The 10,989-nt window shown below is 52.0% G+C and overlaps 1 protein-coding gene across 7 annotated transcripts in view; it reads right to left on the reverse strand.

Moving 5' to 3' along the window:
- The window catches only part of RPH3A (rabphilin 3A), a 100,177-nt gene extending 89,559 nt beyond the window's left edge, over positions 1-10,618 (reverse strand). For 4 of the 7 annotated variants that reach the window (XM_059139441.1, XM_059139438.1, XM_059139437.1 and 1 more), the window contains exons 1-2: positions 10,510-10,618; positions 9,850-9,971 (exon numbers count right to left, since the gene is read on the reverse strand). The gene's annotated coding sequence lies outside the window, so the exon portion shown is untranslated. The other 3 variants (XM_059139439.1, XM_059139440.1, XM_059139436.1) reach the window with 3 other exon arrangements.
- Positions 10,619-10,989: the final 371 nt, after the last annotated feature.

Genomic DNA, 10,989 nt, shown 5'->3' on the forward strand with positions numbered 1-10,989 from the left:
CCCATGGGGATAAAGGCTTCCATCCTATGCCCGCTGCCATGACAACCAGAGGGAGAATTTTCCAGAGCTGGAGTCTGTTCAGTCCCAGAGCCTGGTGGGGGACGGGGTTCTTGGGGGGCCTCTCCGGCCACTTGAAAACTCCCCCTACCAGCTTCTGTGGTGTTTTACCCTCTGAGTGTGTTCCGAACCAAATGAGCCTTTCTGCCACCACTGGTCCTTCTCCGGAGGCCACATCAGTGTCAGAGTCGAAACCCTGGTCCTGGGGACCACACAGAGGTGGCTCGTGTGGCTGACTCTGGATGGGACCAGGGGCTCTCCACATAGACGGGGAAAGAACTATTCAACAGGGTGGCCACTGTCTCAGCCTCAGCTAAGAAACCGTTCCCAACACACACACACACACACACACACACACACAGTAGATCCCGCAGAACATGGAGGAGATACAGACAACTACTTATCCAACCCCCCTCACAGGGGACCAAATAAAGAAGTTTTATTACACAAAGTGATGACACGCAGCCTCTTATTTCACTTTCAACAACCTTATCGAATGAATACTACCATTCCCCCCATTCTACAGAAGAAGAAACTGAGGCTGAGAAGGACAAAGGCCACTTGGCCAAAGGTCACACAGCTGGTGGGTATCACAGTCTGACTCAAACCCACATCTGCTGGGCTCCAAACCCCACCGACGTGACCACTGCCTCCCTCTCTGTACCCATGGGGCATCACGACTGATGAGCGCTCTGTTTTCTGAGCAAACAAACCAAACCTAAACCATGAAGGGTCTCTCCACAGCCTCCCCAGTGACTACTGAATCTCTATTAAATAGAGATTAAGTCTCTGTGTCCTGAGTCCCCGCTGGTTCGTGCAGGAAAGTCCCGGATATATTCCAGGTAACTAGAAGGAAGCTAACGTAAGCGAAGAGAATGGGGGACGTGTGGGGGTATTTATGGCTGGGAGTGTATCAACAATTAGGAGCAAACGATTAGATGCACATTTTGTAATGTGGAAGGATCTTAAAAACAGGTGCTAAGTGGAAAAAAAAAAAGTGAGCAACAAGGAGATTTATGGACCCATACCACTTATATACGTTAAAAGTCCCTATTTTGAAGGTACGTATACAAACAGAGGAGATGTCCACTAAATGGGATAGGAGGGCCACCTGTGAGGGGACAGGAATGGCCTACGAGGATAAAGAGAATAAATAACAAAAGACTGAGAAAGAAACCTTTAGGGATCCATGGTGGTCTTGTCCTAGGAAATGAGAAAAAGAACCCCACTGTCTGCGCCCCGGCCAGAAGACGAACTCCACGCTCATCTACAAAGCAGATGAGTTCTGGGTGGAAACCTGAGAGGGTCCAACGGAGGGCCAGCTGTCCCCGCACTGTGATCAGAAGCAAAGCCCCCTCCTGGGCACCAGCATGGGAGCACTATTCATTTCTCCCCGGGGACTGCTCTCCAAAGAGGCACGCGCTGTTCAGAAGACACGTGCCCAGACCCCTCTGCAGATAAGACAGAGAACACGTAGGCCTGTCCCAGCCAGATAAACCCTCCCAAGGGGGGGAAAAAAACAACAAGAAGAAACAAATCTACAGAAACGGCGGCCAGTCCCTTTGTGAGAGGCACGGGAGGTGAGTGCTGGGTCCGTGCCTTGCATGGCCCCTCTCGGGCTGGGTCGTCTTGCTTTGGGCTTCTGGGATGTGCCAGTGCTGATGACCCCCTCTGCCTGGGGCTGGTCAGCTCTGATGACCAGCACGAAGGTCTGTAAGGATCAGAGGGAAGGCTGCAAACACCAGGAGCATGCATCTTCCCTCCTGCCTAGCAGCCCTCCCCACAAGGCCCCCATCTGCAGACCTCTGGGAGAGATACTTGGCCACGTCCCCACCTGTCATGGTAGCAGCAGGACCTCCTCCAGTAGGTTGCTTAGCACTGGCAGCCTATTCCAGCCCCTGCTCATGAGAGAACAATCCCTGAGCTGTTGCTGTTTCCTCCGGGGAGAGAGAGAGGGTGCATTTTAGCATGGACGGAGCACTGGCAATCTCCTTGAAAGGCACCCCCTCACTTGGCACAAGCTGTTCCTCTTGCTGCTTAAGCCACAGGCCCCTGGTTGCAGCCAAGGCCCCTCTTGTGATCTCCAGAATCACAACTGCTGCACCAATGCCAAGAACAGGTCCTGTCTCGCTGGGAGTGGAACCTGGTTCCTCTTGCACCCCCACATCTGATCCCTCCGTAAGACCTGTCTGTGATCCTGCAGAATACCCCCAAATCTGACCACCTTCCTTCCCGGGTCCATGGCCCCGTCCCTGGTCCCCGTGTCTGGTCTCCCGGACCACCTCAGCCTCCTGCAGTCCTTTGTCCACTAACAGACCAAAGTGATGAGGACCAAGACTGGGAATTAGATCATGTTGCGCTCCTGATGAGAACCGTCCCCCAAAATAAAGTAAAATCCAGACTCCTGGCCTCCACTGGAGTCCTGCATGGCCCAGCCCCCACCCCCATCCCAGCCCTGGCCCACCTCGCCCCCCTCACGCTCCCCGGCCACCTCTTACACTGGTCTTCTTGCTGTTCCTTCGAGACACCATCGCTGTCTCTGCCTCTGCATTTCTGTTCCCCCAGCCTGGATTGTTCTGGCTCTTTCTGGAAACTCCGCTTTCAATCCAAACATTGTCATCTCTAAAAGTTTTCCCCTGGCCACACTTTTTATAACTAAATTAGCTCTCTCTCCCTGACCTATCCCTTGTCTTCCTCCATGGTGTCATATCGTTTCCTGAAATCACCTTGTGGATGTGTTTCCTGGTTTAGTGCCTTTGTCCCCCACTAGACTGTCAGCTCTAGGAAGGAGAGAGAATCCCCAGGGCCTACAGCAGTGCCCGGCACGTGGGCGTGAACAACAAATATTTGGGAATAAACTGATCAAAAGCAGCGGTTCTTGAAGTGAGGCTCCTGGAGGGGCAGCAACCACATCACTGCGAATGATGTGTCAGACACTCAAGTTTCTGGGCCCCAGCCTCGTCCCACTAGAATCAGAAACTCTGCCTTCACCATCCTTCCGGGGATTCTGACACAGGTTCACGTGTGAGAACGTCTGGCATAGAACCATCTGCCATCTCTCACTGGGTCCCCTCTTGTGACAAATGAGCAAATGACCAGCAGGGGGGTCAGTCTTGCCAGTGGAGGGGGCAGGGAGTAAGGAGGGCGTCAGGTTGCCCTTGACCGACCACTGGCCCCCGTAGATCCAGGCGGTCTTTACCTTCCCGGCATCATGCAGAGAACGCCAAGGCCGGCTAGGGCTCCAGAGACCACTGCGTCCCTCCCCCCTGAGTAGGAAAGCAGGCAGCTCCCCCAGAAAGCCACATCTCTGATCTTTGGGGGAGCTCCTCAATATTCCAAGCATTTGACATAGAGGTAAGACGACCGACTTGTCCTGATTTGCCCACACCTTTTCTCGTTTGAACACACCAAGAGTCCCCTGTGGGACAGCTGGGACAGCTGGTCACCCTCCTCAGGGGCTCACGAATGCTTTCTTTCCCTTCGCAAGCCATTCAGTATATCTGCGCAGACGAGAGAAAGATGGGTTGGGGCAGGGCAGGAGTAAGGAGAGGAAGGTAGCGAGAGAGCAAGAGGAGAAGAAAGGAGGCACCGGGACAGGCAGGGACACAAGAGAGAGGGGACAGGGGACTTTAGAAGGGTGGGGTAGTTGGGCAAGGGGACAGGGACAGTGAAAAGGGGAGAGAGACCTAGAAAGAGAGACTTGGGGACACAGTGGCACTAGCGTGACAAAGGAAAATGCTGACAGACAAAGGGGGACAGGGATAAGCGGCAGGCTGAGGGCCCACATGGACCTCGCAGATGCTTTTTTGGCAGCATCTCGTGTGGAAGGCCTCCCGATAAACTTCGAGAAATGATTTCTCTGCTCAGCAGCCCCGGCACGCCGCCCCTCCATCAACAGCTGGCACCAGAACCCGCTTACATAATCTGTTCTCTACGGAGAGCTGTTTCCATTCACAAGTCGCTGCTTGTCATTGTGTAGGTGCATTAAAGAGGAAAAAATGGGAAGAAAGGAGGAAAAAAGAAAGAAAAAGGCAACTGAATGAACTCACTCAGGCTATACTGAGAGATGAGGGGACTTCCCCCCTCGGCTCTCTAAATAAACCGTCACAAACCACACATCATTATGATGCTGTCAGCTTCCTCTTGTTGATTAATGGCAGAAGGGTGGGCAAAAAACCCAGCTTCCTGAGGCCTGTTACCTTGCTCACCAACTGGATTACTAAGCCAGAGTCTGACACTGCTCTATTACAATGAGATTTAAGCAAGCGTTATGTCGTTAAAACGAATGACAGCAAGGCAATTACTTCGAGGAAACCACGGTGGCACTGCATTCAGCCGCATGGTTCCTTGGTGCAGCCACAGCCCACGTGGAAAGCAAGTTGGGGTAAGAACCAGCTGAGTTCTCTCAAACCCCGAAGGCCCAGCCAGGCTAGAGAGCTGGCTGATACCTGCTTCCTCGCCCCCGAGCCATCTGATAACCTAAGTCCCGAGGTTCTTCCTGAGAAAGAAGCCTCCTACCCACGCCCCGCCCCCCCCCCAGTGGGGTGCTCAGAAGTTAGCAAGGAATGGGGTCACCACTGCTAGATCAAGCTTGAGCTTCTTGTGAGAAAACAGGGATTCGGGGGCAGAAAGTAAGGGGTGGGCGCTGGGGAGGCAACAGGCCTGAATCTTACCCTGCTCAGCCCCTTGGGAAATGGTGAGTAGTGGGGGAGCAAACCTTGGGAGAAAGCCTGAGGCTTGCAGCACAGCTAACACCTGTAAAAGTGTTGCGCATTTTTTTCCTTTACCTATAGCAGTGGATGTTACCTATAACATTCCTTTACCTATAGCAGTGGAGGCTTTTGGAAACACAGGTCTTAAGGCCCCGCACTCAGAGTGTCTGATGGAGGGGGTCTAGGCACACCCCGAGAATCTGCCTCGGACTCTGATCTCAGACATCAAGCGCTTTTTGCCTCCAATAGAAGGTGATTCCAGCAACACATGCCTTTCCTGCCTTTTGTCCCTTCTTTTACCTACTAGCTCAGTGTGCGTAGACTCCACTCCCCACTCCTGAAAAGCGCCCCCCTCATTTCTTGGAAGGGATTTTCCAACTCCTCCTCAGTAAAGTGTAAATGACTAATAAGGCCAGATGTGTTATCCCATCCCAAGGATCTGCTCTTTGTCCAAGAGCAAGGGCTTAAGACAAAGAACAAAGCTTTAATAATGGACTTTGAGATGTCATTGAGCTGAGTGAAAACACCCCCAAAAGGGTGACTAAGGAAGCCCTCTCTCTGTACCACCCCCCAAAAGCTTACATGTTGTAGGCAGCCACTAACTTAATCTAAGTCCCAAAAGAGATGGTGCCTTGGTTACCATTTTATTCCCAATACCCACCATGCCTGGTGCCAGGCATACATACCATAAGTACTCAATAAATGCGTGGTACATGAGTAAGTGTCAAAGATGCTCTGGCAGGAGGCAAGAGAGGCTGAGCCTTGCCTGTAACAGACCCGAAATAAAAGCCAAGTCCTTCTAAACTTGGCACCAATGACTCATCATAACCAATAAACACTAAGTGTCTACTGTATGCAGACCTTGGACTGGACCATAGGCCAAACGTGCCTCCTCAAATTGACCTGTCCACTAGTCAACCCACTGAGGTTTCATTCATTTATTCCTGTGTGTCCATGCAGGTCGCCACTGAACAACTGCTGTGTGCTAACCTTGACTTAAAAATTGAGATGCACAGCTTTGGCCGTAGGATCTTGCCTATAGCACTTCTGGTGCCCTGGGCAGTAGCCCCGCGGCAGGGAAAGCACCATGGCTGGGAAGCAAGGGAAAGCTCAGGTCTCCTAGGAGAAACTCATGGGCTCTAAGCTGGTGAGTTGGAATGATTCAGCAAAAACCTCCCAAGGATTTAGAGGAACAAAAGACAGAGGAGTGAGTAGGGCTTCTCCTCCCAGACCGCTTCCTCCAGGGCCTGACCACCGCACAAATGAGGGTCTGCTTCCAAGGGGCTTCACGGGCTTTGAGGAAAGGAGGCCATGATGCCCATTTCACAGGGGAAGAAACTGAGGTCCCGGCGACCACCAGCAACTGCACAAACACCACAAAGACAATAAGTGGGAACAGAAGTCTCCCATCTCCAAGCCCTGTCTTCTCTCTCCTAGGCCCCAAAACTGCACAGTTGGCCCGCAGGATTCACCTTCCTCTACCTCTCCCAATCTTGTTTCAGTCCGGGGTGACTTCACCATTACCCATCATCCCCATGGCTATCATATGTTGCTTACTTACTCCTCCCAGGCTCAGTACTAAGTACTTTGCAAGCATTAACTCAAAATTTTCCTAATTCCTTTAGTATCTTCACTTTACAAAGGGAACAAAATTAAGCCTCAGAGAAGTGAAGTGACCCAACTGGAAGGATCTAAACCCAAGATCTGTTTCCATGCCGTAATATCTTATTATACTTCACTGAGGAAATTAAGGCTCAGAGAGGTTAAGAGTCTTCCCTGAAGTCACACAGCAAGGAAGCGCTGGAGTCAAACTTGAACTCCGGTCTGGCTTCTCCCAGAGGCCCACACTGCAGCCCCTCAGATGGCTGGTTAAGGAGGCAGATGGGGGTGGGGAATAGGAAAGAGAGGGGCCCATTTCTGTGGTGCCTCCTTCATAGTCCCAGCACAAAGGGATCTCCATCCTGGGTGGTAGCTGAATGATTCAGGCTTATTGGCTCCAGCCTACCACGACTGGGTCCCGGATTTCTTTCTCTCCCAGGTTACAGTCTCAGTGTTGAACAGGAATCTACCACACTGTTTCCTTCTCATGGTATTCCCATCAATCCTGATTCATCTGCCTTTACGACCAGCTCACCACTCAAAGGGGATAAGAAGCAGAAGACAGGACCGTATGTCATGGTGGTTTTTAGAAGAAAGTTACAAACTCTCTGCGACCCACATGGGGTGCAATAAATAAAGAATAAATACCACAGCCTACAAATAAATGCCCCGAGCAGCCACACTGACAAGAACTCACAGCCTTGGGCAGGTGGCCAGGATGCATATGAGCTGTAGGAAAGGGAGAGAGGGTCAGCCAGCTGGGGAAAAGTCTTCCCAGGCCACCTTTTAGACTTGCCGAGCCCTGGCTGCTACGTCTCTCTCCCACCAGTGAGAAAGGAAATGCCCACACTTATCTCCATAGCTATGCTTCCCAATCCCCAGCACAGGCTAGAGGAGACACCACAGAATGTCCTCTGTCTGTATCCAGCTGGCTTGGGGGGTGGGGGCTGCCCAAGCCAGGAGGAAAGGGATGATGCCTGTCTTCATGACAACAGATGGGTAGGTTGCTCGGCTGTGATTTACTGTGTGGTCTTAGACAAGCTGCTTTCCCTCTCTGGGCCCCCCTCAAGGGGTCAGACTAGATCAGAGGTTCTGAACTTGAGGTCCTCAGATGAGCATTAGGGAGGGTCCACGAGTCCCCAAGTGTTGTGTGTTTGTATGAATAAGCATCTTTTCAGAGTGGGGTTTTTCGAAGGGGTCCTTGCTGCCAGCCCTGGGATAAGTTTCTACAGAGCCTTCAAATGCTACAATATCTGTATGTCTACGTATCTGAGGCCACAAATAAAGCAGACCCCTTTGCAGCTGAGCACAAAGTTCTAGGAACCTAGCAAAGTTCTCACAAGAGACCCCCAATCCTGAATCACCCCAAACAGACCTCCTCGGCACTCATGATAAATTTCCAAACACAGTATACCCCTTTCCTAGAAGCACGCCTGCATACACACTCCTATCACACAGTCACAGAACCTCAGCCAGAAGGGGCCCTGGACTCACCTAGACCATGTGTGTGCCCCATTGCACATACATGGAAACTGAAGCCCAGAAAGGGGAGGCAGAGCTGGGCCTGGAACCCAGGTCTCCTGGTCCAAGCCCAAGCCTCTTTCCAGAAGCTTCTGTTTCCCTCTCCCTGGTGCACCACAATGCACCATTTCAAATGTGATGGGGGAGGAGGAAGGGCAGCCTTCTGGATCTCAGCCACCCCCGAGGAAGTAAGGCTAAGAGGCAGCAAGGAAATGTGTTCAAAGCACCCACATGTTAACAACCCAGTCCCAGCTCCCTCAGCTGGGCTAGCAGGCACGCTCTGCATGGCTGAACCAGTTGTTAAAACACTAACATACTCCCATACCAGATGGTGACGTTGCACTGAGGCCCCTAGGACTCCCCTGATACTTTCCTAGTTCCCCCAAACCTCCCCACAATCCAGCAATTAAATGGTTAACACTTAGCACAATAGGGAACTCCTAACAGGCCCCACTGCAGGGCCCCAGTGAATGCCAAAGTTCAATATCTTAAATTTCACCCACAGCCAGTTCTTGTGGCTCCTTAACTGAGCTAAATTTCTTCACGTCAGTCATTCCTACTTGAGGTTTTCCAGGGAGGAAACTAAGGCAACTTCCTCCTCAAGGTCACCCAGTGAGAAAAGCGTGGGATTTTGAGGACCACGTCTTTAACACTAACCACCAAGCAGCCCACCCCTCCGCTTCACATGCTCTCCCTGAGCAGGCACATGCCCCGGGATTTCGGCGTCCCCACTTGGCTCCGGGACTGGAGAAAATGACTGAGTGGGCCCTGCTTACATTTCAGGCTTGCCAGTCTCTGGGGCTGATGTTTTATTCCTCCCACCTCCAAGAACAAGAACCTACAGAGAAATCCTTGGGGATGCAGAAGACTAAAGTGGCCCCTGAGATAATGAGAAGATGCTAAAAATAAGGACATTCATTTCCAAAAAGCAGGAAGCAAAGAGAAATCTCCTTTTGATGGGTCACAGATTAACAGCAAAGGCGTTTTCAAATTATATGTGAGTTTTTGGATTCGGTGACAAGAAACCTCGACTTCCCACTCACTAACAGGTTGGTTCAGGCTTATCCCATCAGGATCTCAGATAAAGAAACTAGAGCGGGGTTTGGTCTCTCCTGGAACAGATCTGAAGCCAGAAACTGGGGTCCTTCCCCAGATCGGAAGAAACCCTGTTCCCCTCTTTGCCTACTCTCAGACGGGCTCAGGACGGAGTCCCCCAGGCTGGTGCCAGGATGCACCCACATACAATCACTTACAGGTTACACCACCTGTGAAAATAGAACATTGTCTGCTCAGCAGGCTGCTGGCTGCTCCCCTCTGGGCTGCCTGACCACTCATTCCAAGCAAAATGTGGTCCTTTCATGGCTCCCAGATCTCCCATCTCAGGAAGCTTAGAACAGCCAAGCTTACAAAAATCGTTACAATTGAATCACTCAGCCGTACCTGAAAGGTGGTACAGTCTGAGCCCTGCCCTACGCAAGCCTCACCTGGTGTGCCTAGGTGGCCCTCAGCAAGGGTTAACCTTTCAGCCTCAGGCGACCCTCTCCCATTCAGGGCCAAAGTGCCCACCCACAGAGCAGAGCATCCAGAGACCCTCCATGCAGGCTGGCCAACCCACAAAGGGTTAATCCACTCAGAGAACTGCTGGCTACTTTCAACAGCTTCTGCTGCAAGGGAGAGGGTAAATTGGGCAGAAGCCACAATTTTGATCGCATTGCCTAAAACAGGAGCATATTTTACCCCCCTCCTTGGGCACTGAGCCGAAATCTCATTTAGCTTTGGGGTGCTGCTTAGGCGATCATACACTGCAGAATGTGGGCAAATAAATGTGGTCATTCCTCAACACTCCTCTCCCCAAACCCCCCACCTTCCTTCTATCCCACCAGCTCATGTACAAACCTCATCCCAACTGGGATCCCAATACCCCTAGCCCATTTACACAATTAAGAAGAATAGCACTTACCTCCACACCAGAGGATTGCAGAGGGAATGGGTGAGCCAAATTCTTGCCAACTCTTCCCTTCCCTGCCGGGGTGGGAAGATACTAACTCCCGATGACTTGGTTTGAAAGCTCACTGGAGGTGCCTGAAAGAAAATTGTTTATTTGGTTCCCCTACTCTTCCCAAAATAAAATCGAAGCGCCAGCATGCACACATGCACGCTCACTCGTGCGCGCTCACGCGCACACACACACAGCAACTACCCCTAAATCATGCAGGACCAAGATGAAAAGAAATACCACTGCCAGAAGAAGAGAAAACTCAGACCAGTCAGTGGACAAGGCAAAGGCAGTGGCTCCCTCAGTCTGCCCTCCACAGGGATGATGGTTTTCGTTCGGAGCCCTCTCCCCCCACCCCCTCTTCCTCTTTCTTTCTCTTTCTCTCTGTCGTCTGTCTGCGTCCACGTAGGCAACTCCGGGCTGCTGGCAGTAGACGAATCAATTGCTTCCCCAGTGCCCGAATCAGTGGCAGCTGCCACCACTGCCGCAAAACCCCGTGTGAGCAAGGGAGGGGGCAGCCGCTTCCCCGTGCAGGGGGAACCAAGCCGGCCTCCCACCCATGATTTATGTGCGGGGTGCCTGGAGAAAGAGCGGTGGGGGGCCAGGAGGAGAGGTTGGGCGCACCAGAGATCCCCGCTGGTCGAAACGGCAATCAGGAGATTGGCGATCAGCACCGCGGACAGCGCTAAACTGCGGCGGCGGCGGCGGCGGAGGGATGGGCGGGAAGCGAACCTTGAGGCAGCGAAGTTAAGTTATTGGATGGTTGGAGCAGAGAAGGGGGAGTAGTGGGGGGACGGGACTTCTCGACATCATACAGTGAAGTCAGTGACAGCCTACCTACCACATACTTGTTCTAATATTGTCGCTCACAGAGCCAGGAGCTGTAAGTTCACAGCCCCTTTCCCACACAGGTCCCCAGACCTTCATTCACTGTTCCTCTCTGCTGGGAAAAGTCTGACCCCGGTGTGGGAGCTTCCAAATGGCTTTTACCCCCAAAACTCAGCCCTGTTGATTTGGCCTCACCCATATCGCTTCAGATTTCTGACTTGTGTCTTGAATGCCTCAGAATTCAGAGAATGAAAGGCTTAACGAATGAAAAATTCT

The sequence above is a fragment of the Mustela lutreola genome, chromosome 11, assembly GCF_030435805.1.
Source record: "Mustela lutreola isolate mMusLut2 chromosome 11, mMusLut2.pri, whole genome shotgun sequence".
Taxonomy (NCBI): domain Eukaryota; kingdom Metazoa; phylum Chordata; class Mammalia; order Carnivora; family Mustelidae; genus Mustela; species Mustela lutreola.